General features: G+C 44.1%; 1 protein-coding gene across 3 annotated transcripts in view; it reads left to right on the top strand.

Moving 5' to 3' along the window:
• The first annotated feature begins 391 nt into the window (after positions 1–391).
• Positions 392–15,029, top strand: part of daam2 (dishevelled associated activator of morphogenesis 2) — a 116,018-nt gene continuing 101,380 nt past the window's right edge. For 2 of the 3 annotated variants that reach the window (XM_049596902.1, XM_049596899.1), the window contains exon 1: positions 392–561. The gene's annotated coding sequence lies outside the window, so the exon portion shown is untranslated. Of the gene's footprint in view, positions 562–8,266; positions 8,357–15,029 lie in introns of those variants that run through there. The other variant, XM_049596901.1, reaches the window with a different exon arrangement.

The following is a 15,029-nucleotide window of genomic DNA, read 5'->3' as shown; positions in this document are numbered from 1 at the left end:
ACACTTAAATCACCTTTCTTCCCCACTGTGATGCTCGGTTTGAACTTCAGCAGGTTGCCTTGACCATGTCTACATGCCTAAATGCATTGAGTTGCTGCCATGTGATTGGCTGATTAGCTATTTACATTAAGGAGCAGTTGAACAGGTGTACCTAATGAAGTGGCCGGTGAGTGTAGCCTATTTTATAATGACGTTATTGGGTTCAGGGAACAAAACATGAAAAGGATTAATTATTAAAGAAATGTTTGAGTTATGATTGCATAGTGGTCATTCTCACCTCTAACACACACACACACACACACACACACACACACACACACAGACAGAGTGCGGTAGCTTTAAGAGGGGAGGCGTGGTGCTGCTGTTTTGACCGACTTGTCGGTCGCTTCACTCTTCACTATCATTCAGCTGAATGAACAGCCTCGTACAGTCAGCACGGGGCATCGGCTCCACATTTATCCAGCCCACCGCGGGACTCAATTCGGCCGGATCCGAGTGGTGACAGCGACAAGGGATTATTATTACCGAGCAGCAATTGTTTCTCCGCAACAAAGCTGGAAGGTAAGTTTGCAATTTCCCTGAAAATCAATGTGAACCGGCGGTACCTTGTGATGGTGCTCAGCCCCGGTTCTCTCCCTTCAGTTCAGCAAGCGAAGACGCAAAGACAGCTCTGGGCTGGAGACTGTCACGCTGAGGTGTAGATACATGCGCATGATGAGGCGTTTTCACATCACATTGAATCACCTCTCCTTTGGTTGAAGATGAAAACGTGCTCTGCCTGGCTGCTGTTTTTCTGCTCATCATGTCAATTAAGATCCAACACCTGATGTGAAGCCTGCCAGCCGCTGGATGTATTAATATTAAAGAGGGACATGATTAATGGTTTAATATCACCTGTTTCCTGTCAAATATGGCACGGTATTGGCCACCATTGGATGCATATTGGTTAATTTATATGCAGCTGTGCGCATGACAGCCTTCCTCCGTCGATTTCTTCTCTTGATCTGAGTTTTAATGATATTATTATGATGTTCAGTTATTAATACTGATATGTGTTATAATGATGGACAGCATTCAGCCTTCACATGATGCGCAATGCATTTGACCTCGATATTAGGCGGCTGTGCGTTCACTGGGCCACACGGACATTTAATTCCTGTGACAATCCAAAGAGGGCGCTGCGTCACCTCAGCTGCTCTGTCATCACAATGACTGCCTCAGTCATACTGCAAAAAAATGTCTATTCATAACAAGGCATGCTGTGTAGTGTTGAGTCTTACTATGTAGTTTCATTCTAGTATTCAAGATTTTTCTGTCTGAGTGAGATTCTACCTACATTTTCCCCATTTTTGTTTGGTGTTTCCTTATTTTTTTGTCCAAAATCTGAAGAACTTGACACTGGATATGTGAAAATCCTGAACCAAGATAAAGGGAATTATATCACCTTTTCTAATTTGCAGGAAAATCAGATTTTCAGATTTAATATCAGAATAAGTCACTTCCAATTCCTCTTGTGAATGAAGCTACAGCAACTTTTCAGGTTTCCATCCATCCAAACATCAGCATGTCGAAACATTTCTTCCTCTAACAGAAAACAGGTGTCCCCCTCGTAAATTTCCAAAATGAATCCGGGCAGTCTGATTGGTGAAAGGCTGAGATCTCCAGTCTCTCGCAGCATTTTCTAAATAGTTGTTTTGTTCCAAATAAAAACATTTTGTAATCAGGAAAATGAAGGGAAATGCTTGCACACTTGGGGTGGCATCCATACCTCTTAAAGCCCACACTCCCAGCCAGTTTATGGGATGGGAAGGCATCGAGAGCTATTTAATCCAACCGAACATCTGGCAGTGATGCAGCATTGGCTCCTCTTGGTCAGTTGTTGGGGCTTTACAAGCACAGCACCACGCTAAGCGCAAAATCATCCCCTCCTCCTCACCCACACAGCTTTGCCTAAGGAGTACTTAGCATCTGCTACATTCCTCCTACTGGATAAAGACTGTGCTGCTTGGGAGCGTCAAGCAAGCTGCAGTGATCGTTGACTGTTTTTGGCCATCGTGCAGAGAAATAAAAAATAAATGATGATTATGGGTGAAAGGATTGGAATGGATTATGACATAGAAATTACAGTTTAATCATGCTAACCCATTGGGGGTAAGTGGCTTGCAGGATTTGTCCATGTAAGGCTGCTGAAGGAATTTTCAACAATGCGTAATGCACATACTTTACAGGCATCAATAGGCTGCCCAGTGAACCCCACAGACTTGTTGTTAATGGACATCAGCAATGGATGGATTTAGTGAAAAGCCCTGCACTAGCCGGCTGTATATCTCTAAGCAGTGCTGCAATCCACTGAGCATTTAATACGCTTTAAGCTTTTTCACAGGTTCAGCTTCAAGCGTGTACAATCATACATATCAAACAGGAATATTTGCCTATTTGCTCTCAAGTCAGACTAGAGCAGCTGTTGCAGCAATTTGGCTGGAGTATTTTTAGGTCCACTGTTTTGATTACAGCGCATAATCCTTGTCCAGCTACCTGTGTGTTTTCAGAGGGGAGGGAGGGAAGAAAAATAGGTCTGACATCCAAGAGCAACAAGGCCACTGAGCTGAGGTGTTCTGCCTCTGGTTGTGCCCCTGCTGACTGTGTATAGAGCTTTTAGTTGTACGTGTGTGTTTCTGTGGCGGAAAGATGACTGGCAGCCTCGTTCAGCTCAGGGTGGCTGCGTTTGTGTTACCAGGTATCGGGGTGGCCGCACACGGCTGTGGTGTGTGTGCCCAGTGGAAGCTGCTCTGCTGAGGGAAAGGGTGGCCAGCAGGGAAAAGACAAGGCCATTGTTCCCCACCAGTCAATGAGGCAGAGGTTGACTCACTTCCATCAGGGCCAGATGTTTTGGTTGGCAATTGCTTTTGCCCGCTGGGGCCGTAAGGTGAGAATCTGGTGTGGCAGGCAGGATGGGGCAGGACCCGAGGCAGGGCTGAGGCAGGGCTGAGGCATGTGTTTGGTGCAGGGAGGGCTATGCTGCACAAATTGTCTGCATCTTTTGTGCAGCGTTCACTCTGAACACACATCTGCAGCCAATTCACTGATTCGCTGGATAATTTGTCAGGGGCACTCAGGATTTAGATGTACATTGTTTGTGGTCCAAATATGACTTTTAATAAATCAGTATGCAATAGATACTGATCATCACATCATCTAGAAAGCACCGACACCCTCATGTACAGCACTTGCGCCCTTACAGTTCATCAACGAGCATTCCAAGTCGATGGCTTTGTCCCAGTCTGGCCTCATAAAATTTGCTCCCCTAAAAGTTTGCCAGCAGCTGGCTCTTCTTTTTCCTCTTTACCCTAAACTCATCACTAACACACTGAGCGGCCACAGTGCATGTACTACAGCCTCATGCCAGTCTCTGCTCCAGCCCAGTCCTCTCTTTGTGTGGTGGATAGGCAGGCAGCATGCCCCTGTATCTGTGCAGAGTTTCTGGCGCAGAGCAAAGGAGTCTGGGAGTAATTAGATGTGAGGGTATAATCCTATACCAGACACAGTGTTGCGTCTGTGTGCCCCCCCAGTTACCAGTCACAAGTGGGTATGACACCCCCAGCCACAACAAACCCACCTCTCCCATTGTACTAGCACCTTCATTTACAAGTACATGTGAAAAAAGTGAAACCGGCTTGGCTCACAGATTTGTTTTAGCAGCATGGGGCAACCATATTTTACACTGTGCATTACACTTGCATAGCCTGCCCATGCAGTGTCAAATCTCTGAAGAAAAGGGCACATCCAATTCCTGCACAATAATGTTAATTTATTCTGAAATAACTATATCTCCTTAGATAGATATCTGCATATGTATGCAGAATCTGAAGGCAACTGGATAAGATTTTGTTATTTGAAGCATTCTGGTTTCCGTTTGATTAGTAGTACTTGAACTACAGTCATGTTTGAGTGGGCTTTGGTTGCATGCAGGTAAACTGTACGTGAGAAGAGCAAAAGAGGCATCGGCTGAAATGCAGTCTTGCAACCTATCAGCTATCGTCTGATGACGATTTCGCTTTTTATTGACTTTGTTTTCTAATTTCTCTGCATTCTTATGCAGACATCTGTTTATAGAAATGAGCCAAAATGTTGTCTGGACCTGTCTCAAGTTTCCAATCAAAGTGTAAACAATGAGTGGTGAATGGAAGAGGAAGTCATGGCCTGGATAGCTGCTGGCGAACCGGATCTCCTGAAATATTGGCTGTTGCCCCCAGAGGCTTTATCGTTGTCAGACTGAGAGCTGTTGGCTTCTAAGATTGGAAATAACTTAGATCATAAACCTGATTTGTACGGTATATTTAGTAACTTAAATTTATTTGGTAGATTAGACAAAGCATGGAAAGGTCTACATTTTGGACACTAGACATTTTTTGTATTAGAGATGCAAGGTTAAATGCAGATATGGACATGTGTTTTTTTGAGATTGAAATATCTCTTAGACATGGACAGGTTCTTAAGCTTTCATTTTACCTCAAGCAATAGATGGATCTCATTTTTTATAGAACAGGTCCTGGCCACAGGGGCTCGGTGTGCAGGGCTTGCTGATGGGTGGTTGCAACAGGCTTTGGTCTGTTTCTCCCATACAGTAGTGAGGCTGTTTTCTGCTGTGAAGAACCTGAGTTGGAGAGGAACTGCGGCATGTTGTGTGCCAGAAACCCTTGGCCTCAGATCAGCATTGGGGTTATCCAACTGTGAAGCAGTGCTGATATGATCTTAATGTACATTTGCTGGCACCTCACCTTAATAATCTACAATCTCCAAGATTTACTTTCTCTTGTTGTTCCTCTCATCACTCTTGTATCTTCGTCTCGTTATTGTGATGTGGACTTAAAGTTATGAAACTATGAATCTATTAACCCTAATTGGTTGGAAAAACCAACATCCATGGGTCAAGAGTCACACCGCGTTGTTGAAGGAGGAAACCTCTTGTCCAATGGGATCTTTTAAACAAAACAGTGCAAGACACTTTGCATTCTTCCGCCACCCCTCCTTCTCCTTTTTCCTCCTCCTCAATCTGTCCCTATAGTCTAATTTCCTGTCAGTCTCACCACACACACCCACTTGCTCCACATGTAAAAAAGAGTTACATAACCATGTGGTTAATTAAAATCTCATAAACCCCAGATACTTTATCATAGGATAGACACCTCAAGTTCTGTTCTTGTAGTTCTGCACAATGTGTCATTGTTAGCCAGGCTTTTGTGCTCTTGCGCTGCTGTAGTGTTTTTGGAAACAGTAGCTTGCTGCCTTGACTACCTGATTAGACTTGCATGTTTCCACCACTGGTATAAATTAGAGGCAATTTAAGTCTCGGTTTCACCATGCATTGTTCAGATTCTACGGCGGGGAGCTTGTGGCCATAGTAAAGGTGGTATTTTGCATTAAGTGTGCATGATGTCTGGATGATTGGTTCTTCAATCATATCAGAGCTATACACACAGGGAGCAGGTGCTCATGTAAGATTGCCTCTTTAATGTCTTGAGGAATTATTTCCCCATCACTAGGAATGATTTAGTGTTGGGGGTAATGGAGGTTGAGAATATCCTAATATGTCTTCACTTCCTGACAGCTCCATGCCCCCTACCTCCCCCCCTCCTTGTTCCCAACCATGGTCCCCTTTACCCTCTACCCTCCTTCACCCTCAGACAACTAACTCAATGCAATGGTTGTTTCGGTCCCCTGTCTCCATGTAGTCACAGGCAATTAGCTCCCGTCAAAATACACTGCTGGGCTGAGGGTTGAGATTCGGGCATCCAAACCCCTCGCTCCTGCCCCTACGCTTGGCTAATATTACCCTGAGCTACTGGGAAAGGCCCAGATAGGTTTTGTCAGTAGATGGAAGGGTAAGAGAGGAGGGGGGGTCCCACTCGGGACTTGTGCACGTGCTACCTCGCTGAGCACAAAGCAGCTCTTTCACTTGGGATCTGGAGCGCATATGGAATCGTTTATCAAACCTCCAGTGCGTCAGTCTCCCGTATTCTCTCGGCTGCAGGTTTCCCCTCACCTCTGCAACTCAGATTCACTTTGCTTCTGAAATTAGCTTGAAAGGCTGCATCTGGAGATTTTCCTCTGTCTGCCCTTGCTCCTTGGTAAACTCCTCAAAACCTGAATCCAACATCACCCTGCCACCTGGAGGTACCCTTAAAATTTCTTTCGGTTTCTTGGATGTTCTGTTTTGATCTTGTGGTCTGTACACACAGTCCAGTGGACATAACTAACCACTGGTTTCTCAACCACTAATGACCACCTGCACTCATCCACGTAGGGTAGACTTTCATGGTGATGTCTGTATTCACATTCCAGTTGATATTACTATCAGCTATACTTTCACAATGGGGCATTAGGAATCAATCACAGTTGTTGCATTGTTGAACAATTTCAAGGTTATATGACCTTAATTCAATGTTCTGCATTTCATAGAGTTTGCTTGCCTTTCCATGAATGAATCAGTATCCACACAGAATTATAGGAATGCTGTTTTAACAGTAACACAATGCCAGCGTGACATCATCTCCAAGGATTGGCCTCTAAACTGCACAGCTGGGTGTAGATAACGGAGCAGCTTGGATGTTTATTTTTTTCCCCTTCTGCATTCCAGCTTCTTATTTATAATAGCGATGATATCCAGCTCGGGGGGTTACTTCTATAAAAGGAAGTTTGAAGACTTTTGCCGACCCACTCGAAAGGAGGCTCGCATGCCACATTTTCTCAAGATGTAACCTTTAGATTTCCAGGAGATGGACATCAATCACACTGGAAAAGAATGACGAGTTTGGCTTGGGTCAAAGACGGTGGGATACGTGACTGTAGACCTGAGGGCAGACAGTGCAGAAATCAAGACACAAGTCAGCTCCCTTAGTGGGGTACTGCTTTTGTATCATCCAGGTGTATCCTCAAAGGATTTAAGGCCCTGACATTTGAAGTTTTTGGTTGTTCGGCAATGAAAAATTGTGAACAGAAGCTGTGGAAAATGATCGTAACAGACGCAGCTCTTTGTATCAGAGGTCAAATCTATGTTATTGTTGAGAATAGACTCAACACACAGCTAACTGTGGTGAAAGCTGACCTTTGACCTGTGACCTGGTCCAACTGCCCGGCTGGTCCTCTAGGAAATGTTTACAAAGAGCTCGTCATTATGTGCTTTAGATTTAATTATCTTGACATGTTGGGTAGCTAATGGTATTCAAAGTCTATCTGGAGTCATGTGGCTTTGTTTTGCCTAAGCTCCAGCAACAAAGTTCACCCAGTTCCTCTTTAACCTGAGAATTTCCTCTGCCTGCAAACTGAGTAGATTTGGTCCCCATTGCCAAACTGAAGACAAATCATTTGGCCCTGATTCTCTGCCCTTGAGTTTTTATCTTGCATTGTTTGTTTCCCAGCATCAAATCCTCCCTAAATTAGCCTAAACTCCTCAACACTAACAATCCAGATGTCCTCAGTGGCCTGACACCCCATTTAATGCCTAGCAGATGGTATTTGTAGTGGTGGATTGTGCTGAAAACAGATTACCTTAATGAGGTCATTTACCAATGAACTGTGTGGGTTTGGCCAAATCATCTGGTAGAGGCCCATACCAGCCCCCTGAGTTTCTAAAATTTACTTAAGGTTACTTACAGGTTAAACATTCCTGGGAGAATTTTGAGTCCACTGAATATCCTTCACAGAACAGTGTTTGTCTATAGAGTGCTTTCACCGTGAGGGGCCTTTTCACAAGAGATACGGCATAGCATGTACTTCTTTGGGCTGTGTTATTGTAACTATCAGATCTTCCTCCTCTTTCCCTCCCTCCCTTGGTCTCCTCGGTGGACAAGGGTCCTTTTCGCTGCCCCGTGTGGCTCTGTTTGTGTGTTTGATTGTGGGAAAATTTCTCGACTATCCGTGAGAGTCCCCCGCTCTCTGGACTGGCTTTTCCCTTGGGGTCCTCCAGGCTCAGAGAGGCTGAGCCCCACCATTGCTGTGAGGCCCTCCTCCTCCCAGCAACCCCTAGTGGTAGCAGTGGCAGCAGAAGTCCCCTGCCCTGTCTTTTCAGTCCCAGATCACTTATCTAAGCAGTTTGTATGACCAGTCCCCTTTTCTTATACTCAGGCTCGACAACACAGTTTATCTTTCCAGAAGCGGGAGATCCTTCAGGCTTTTCAGCACAGCGATAAAGAAGCCTGGCAAAAAGCACTCCCTACCAATGAATCACTTCAGACGGGGGGCTGAGATCGAGACATAGATGTTGATATGACACAGAGTTTTGAGAATGGGCCAAACTGTGGCGGGTTTACTTTGGCTTCTCCCACAGAATATGGTCTGGATGTTGAACCTGCGATAGGTAAAGTTTATAGCTTTGAGTTTGAGTTTTGTTAATGAGAATAAATGTTCTGGTTCATGTACAGTAAATGTCATTTGACTGAGGGAATTACCTCATTAAACTAAGTTTGTGGCTTCTTATATTTAGATTGTGAATTCCAGTTTTCCTTTTAATGCATTTTGTTGCCACTGGCAGTGTTTTGCTTCCATTTTCACATTTGGATACCCGTACTGTTTTATTTTTACGTCTGGTTCATGGGATTCCCCTGAAAAACGGGTTTTGTGTAATTCTCACATACTACAGTCGTGTCACTGCAAGTTCTCAAACTTTCCCTCACCAGACACGTTTTAGAGGATGTATACTAATGTTTTGATTAACATAATAGTTTTCCCACATTATAGTTTAAAAAAAACTCTTGACAAGGGGCTGAAAGCAGATCTACTCTTTCTCCCTCACTGAAAAATTTGCTTGCTGTAACTTTCGCTTTTGCTTTTTGCTTCCTTTAGCGCTGCTTGCGCAAGGTTGACTTGTGTTAGAGCAGTGTGGATCAAAATGGCTAGTGTTAGCGTCAAGGCCTTTACATACTCTGCAAGAACAGAGAAATTTGTTCTCTCTTGCAGGGCTGCTGTGATTGGTCAGAAATTTGAAGTGGCCGTGGCTAATGCAGAAACGCACGAGGGACCTTTGAGTTCTGCACTTGAGTTTCTCATGAAGTATGAAATGTCCTGGCCAGAAAGAACTTTGTTCTTGTTCTTGCCACATCGAGAAAAAGAACAAATTTCTCTGTTCTTGCGGAGTATGTACAGGGCTTAAGCCTCGGAAATAACATCACAGAGATTCAACTGTACATGTTTCCGCCTCAGTCAGAGTCCGACTCAGATGAGTGGTCTGTTGTGCACCAAAATCAGCAACTAGCAGACGTATCAGAATGTTAAGCTCAGTTAGCATCTTTTATTTGTATGTTGTTTGTTAATTTGTTAGCTTGTTAGCTTGTAGGCTAACTAGCTGTGGCTGACACACCGTTAGAGGTTATGAAACATACAATAATATCTGCTATGATGGGGTATTTGGTAGGTGATGGAAGGAATCTCCAGAGTTCAGCTTACCCCGAAAAACTGCGATCAAAATTTCAATATGATAACGCTAACTCTGCTCTCAGACAACACCACTCTGTGCTGGAGGTCTACGGTTTCTTTGTTGGTGTTGTGTTGAAGTCTGTTACCCCGTCAGTATGTGTTTCCTGTATTAGAAAGAGATTGGTTTTCATATTAATGATGTACCTCATCTGTCTTGCCTGGTGAACATTTCAAGATAGGCTGTTTAATCAGTAGCCTGTAGTCAAGGTCCGACATTTAAGGGGACATAAATAGAAGAAAAACACACTTTTGAGTGAAGGAGGACTCTAAATTCCACAATGACTTGCTTGTGTTTGACTCCATAGTGACCAACAAACAAATAGCCTGTCATTTTTAACTTAAGATAAGACAGGCTGTCAGATAACAGAGCCTCCTTCCTTCATCCTCAATTCAATTCAAGCAACTGTAATTCACTTTATGAGCGCAACAATTGTGTATTATCAATGTGATCTAAGGCTGGAGCATCTTAACAAGATTTAAGATGTAGATGCATCCCGTTCACTCATCTTCCATCATAATATTCTTAACCCATCCTCATCTGCAGCGTTTGGAAGCTAGACAACCATTGTTTGACCTGAGGAAGGGAAAAAAAAGGTTTAAACATGCAGTATCAGACAAACCCTCCTCAGTGATCTCACTTTGTTTAAAACCTAAAGCCATTACTAAACAGTAAAACATTTTTTTAGCTCAACACCATCATAATTCTTGCTAAGACTTTGGGATTACTAAATTTGGCTTCCACATATTCCCATGCATTTCTTTCCAATCATGTAATGACTTTATGGTGCAGTTCAAAGCTCTTAAGTAGAACAGAAAGCTGTGACAGGCACTTTTACTGTGTTCTGCAGGCTCACTCCCAACCTCTAATGCATCATCTGAGCTAACTGTCATCTCATTGTGTTTGAGCTCTGAGATGGATGGGCGAACGCAGTTAAGGATCCAGGAGCGATAACAAATGGTTCTGTCTTTTTTTGCTGTCGAGTTACTAAACAGACAAACACCGTCTGAACAGTGGACCCGAGCCATGGATCCTTCATCCCCGGCAAGTTCTTTTCAGAAACTCCTTTTCGCCAAGTGACAAACCGCGTGGTTGGCAACAACTAAAGCATTCAGAGGCCGCATGAATAGGGGTCTGTCTCAGGAGAGGCTTGTTGAAATGGGGCCTTTTGCTTTTATCCCTCCGGAGAGGCAGATTGATCCTGCACAGGTTTTGTGCTGGCTGTGCACTTCAAATGGACTGTTGAAAGGCAACGCGTTTATTTGTGCAGTGTGATAAACTGTGTCCTTTTCCCCAGATTTAGCAACTGTGGGTGTTCTTCATCATCTGTAAGCATGACCTGACTATCTCTTCTGTCCTTTACAGTACCTCTGTTATTCTTATATTCACCTGTAACGTGTAGGTACTACGTTTGGTAGTTCACATTTGAACCAATACTGGTACCTGTTACAGTACCTGGAATTTGGTACCCAACAGTGACTGTTTTTGGTACTTTACTTTCTCTGTAATAACAAAAAAAATATTTTTGAACAAGCTGCAGGGGTGATATAGTAGACCAAAACACAATTCTGCTCCTCTGCTCTTTTCTCATCACACATAGCGCGAATCTTCTGTCGTCTGTCGGCTTGTGTGTGAATGTGTGTCTGCTTGTCTAGCAGTGATAGAAGGCTTTTATTAAAATACTGTGGAAAAGAAAATAGACCAGATGCTGAAACTATTGTGGCAGATGCTGCAGCGATGACTTTGGCTTGCTGGGATGTTTTGGGGTTCTTCCGCCTCTTGTCTAAAGTTGAATGTGGCCACTCTGTGGAGCTCCCTGGCTGAGCTTGGAGGTACTCCCAGGCTTTGGGGCGCTTCAGGGCACGTCCACCTCTTGCCTAAACCCAGGATTCTCATCCAGATGTGCCCTCCGGTATCAGCACTGATGGATTTAACATCAATTGGTACTTGTTGTACTTTGGTTGGTACCCTTTAAAGCAGAGGTTCCCAACTGGTCCAGATTTCTCCTTAGTCATTAGTTCAAGGTCCACACAGTTGAATCCATTCAGTGTCATACTGAATGGATTGCGTTTGGTTAGTCACTCACTCTACCGCAGAATTGGGCACTTCAAAATAAAAGCTCTGTGCCAGAAATAAATTGTACTTAAAATAAAGTGTGTTTTTTTACAATCTTGACACGTTATTCAGAATGTACCTGTGACCCACTTTTGGACCGCGACCCACCAGTTGGGAACCACTGCTTTAAATTACCAAGTTCGGTACCCAACCCTAGTAGCACTAGCCCTAACTCTCCCTCTTGACACACTGGTGGTGTTTTCCCTGTCTACCATAATTCTCAAAAAGTTCCTCTTCTCATGTGCTGTCCCTGATCAATACTGATGTAAAACACAGGTTCTCATGTAGAATCTGGATCTTCTTTCCCTTTTTAAAGTTTTACAGATGGAGAGAAGATTGGGAGGAAGCCTGTTAAAACAGTTGCCATCCTCCTCTGATATACACGCCATCACTCCCTCGTGGTAAATATCACATGTGGACATCAGGTGACCCCCTTGCTGCTGTTCCCTTGGTTACTTGGATACTGCCCCCCCCCCTCCTCCTTTGCATCATGCAGCAGCCTCTCAGAGCAGTGTGCTGTTTTTCTTCTCCCTCCACTTGTATAAACCAGGAGACTATCTGCCATCAGCATTCAGGAAGTGTGGGAGTAAACAAACGACAGGATCCAGCAGGAGAAACTCAAATGACCCAGGCATGTCCTAGCAACCGTGGAGACCAAACTTATTTTTGGTAGTTTCGGAATCTGCATGCATTGTGTTTAGAAGTGGTTGTTTATATTTGTTCGTGTGTCAGCTCAAACTCGTTTGTGCACTTGTGAGATCACATGGGGTTGGAAAAATGAAGCAGCTTCCTTTCAGTTTAAGTGTCATCGCTCTCTGTTCCAGATGGTGTATGATCCAAGTTATTTCCAGTCCTGCCATTGACTAATTAGTCATCTAGAGTGTATTCACTCCCATGCATCCAGTCCTCTGCTACTGTGGTTATGTAGCTCTTCTAACTCCTCTCCACTAATGTGCTGCTGGCAGTGGTTGCTGTGAGTTTTGCCATCAATGGTGTGCAGTTCAAGGTTTGTTTTTTTTTTATAGCTAATATACACATCTAGAAAGCTAAAAGCTCTGCAGACATGTGTGTGTGTCTGTGTGCATGTGTTTTGAAAGGTCCAACCTGTCAGCAATGGAGTGATGGAGAGATAACCCATAAGCCATTGCTGTGCGTGCCAAACCATCTGACTGTTTCAGCCGCGCAGGAATTGGCCTGCATTAAAGCTACTGGAGGCTGATATATCTTCTCTCTGCCTCTGTCTCTATCTGAACAGCTTGGCCGCACTGCCCATTTTCATGCAGCGTCAGAGCTTGCAATATTTCTTCAGGCAGTGATCCATCTAGAAAAAGGCTTTTTAAAGTCCAGTCCCCCCCCCGCATCACTGCAGTTCACCCCCTCCCTCTCTACCCCCTACCTTCACATTGTCCAGCAGCTGTGGGGATAAGCTGTGTATATGGTGTGAGGAGACCAAAAGACACTGTGATCATCAGGGAGAGAGAAAGAGGTGAAATGGAGGGGAGTCAGCGTAGTGGCGGTGATGCTGCCGAACTGTAACCGTGCCCTTGACCACATCTACTGGGATTGACATAGCAGTGGGGGGTGGATTAGAGGTATTAGGCTGACAGACTGGACCCTTGCTGCAGACGTTTAATGCTGCTATGTCAAGCCATACACATGTCCACTATCCTGCGGCGCTGACAAACAAAATCCCTCAAATGCACAATTCGTTGCCAGTGATTGGGGCTATTACAGTGGGCACAGAGATCAGCTTTAATGTGGATGGAACATGGATGTGATTTTGATTTTTTTTACACTACTGAAAGTTAAGTGGTTGTGGGATCCCAAGAGCTTGAGGGGAGTGACATTTTGGACAGAAGTTGAGCTGTGTTTATCAACTTAAAGGCCTTGATGAAATATGGCTGGAATAATGACTCAAATCCAATTAGTCAATGAGAATTAAATGAGATTTTCCAGTGGACTCGAGTGAGGTGGGCGCATGTGCTTTGGACCTCCTGTTAAGTCAATTTAAAGGCGCTTGCCTAACCACCAAGAAGCTATTGCCACGATTGTAAACAGTACTGCAGTACAGTAATGTGATGTACATGCTCCAAGCTCAAAGATTAAAGCAGGAGGATATTTAATATATTTCACAAAATCTCTCTGGATCATCTTGCTTCCAGAGCTACTCCAAGCCTGTTTGTAAAACCGCCTTGCCTCTCTCACTCTTCCCCCTCCTTGGATCACCACCACTCTTGTGCTGATTCGCCGCCAGGTTGCCATGACGACAGGCCGCAGTACATAAACCGGGGCGATGTTTGGGGAACGCAGCGCCGCGATGCAGGCAATCTCGTGCATTCTTTATCTCTCACCCCTCGGATGGTGCTCCCGCAGTCCTCAGTAGGGAGCAGGAGCCACATAAGCAAGGGGAAGCCTTAATTTTCTATCCGGTCCCTTTTCCACCTTTTAAGCCAGAGATAAACAAAATCTTTGGGGTTCGGACAATCCACCTCTCTCCTGCAAGTATTGGGAAGAAAATGAAAAGGAAGCGAGGGAGACATGGTTTCTGAAACACACGAGATTAGATTGACATCCTCCACTTCCACCACATATATACACACACTAAGAGCTGCAACGATTAATTGATTGATGAATTATATGTCAACTTTTAAAGTAGTTGCCGACTAATTTGATAATTGACTAATCAGTTTGGGTGATTTTTAAAGAAAATAAGTCAAAATTCTTTGATTCCAGCTTCTTGAATGTGGATATGTTCTGGTTTCTTGACTCCTCTATGGCAGAAACTGAACTGAAACTGAATATCTTTGGGTTGTGGACAAAAAAAGATATCTGAGGACATCATATTGGGCTCTGGAAAACAGCAATTGACACTTTATAGACCTTAAAATTAATCAGTTCATTAAGAAAATAATCAACATTATAGTCAGTTGCAGCCCAACATACATTCACAAAGAACACAGATGAATGAACACACTGTCACACCCTACCCGTCATTACCTTGCCTTCCTGACATTCCATCCAAGAGCTCGAGGAAGAGGAAGAGGATCTGCTGATCAGAGGCCTGCTGGTCTGGCCCGTGGAACAGAATGGAGGGAAGAAGCCCTGCCGAGATGCATTTGTCGCGTACATTTGAACACACACACACACACAAACTCACTTAGTTGACAAAGCATTAAAACAGACGCTGATCATAAATCTGTCTCATGCTTTTGGCTACTGGTCAGCGGTGTGCAATACATTTCCCAGACTTAGCTTCTCTTCCCTTTTTTTTCATCAGAATCCACTGCTACTTAAAAACTTCAAATGTAATGGTATATCAATTGTCAGTACTTTTCTGTAGTGTATTTTTAGCTATGCTATTTCGACTTTGGGCGAAGAGTTGCAGACACCTCCAGCTTGGCTTCACTTTTTTCACCGTTGTCTCTGGTAAAACTAGAACACTAGG

Source organism: Epinephelus fuscoguttatus, linkage group LG14 (assembly GCF_011397635.1).
Source record: "Epinephelus fuscoguttatus linkage group LG14, E.fuscoguttatus.final_Chr_v1".
NCBI lineage: Eukaryota > Metazoa > Chordata > Actinopteri > Perciformes > Serranidae > Epinephelus > Epinephelus fuscoguttatus.
This window is presented reverse-complemented; position numbering and strand designations above follow the sequence as displayed.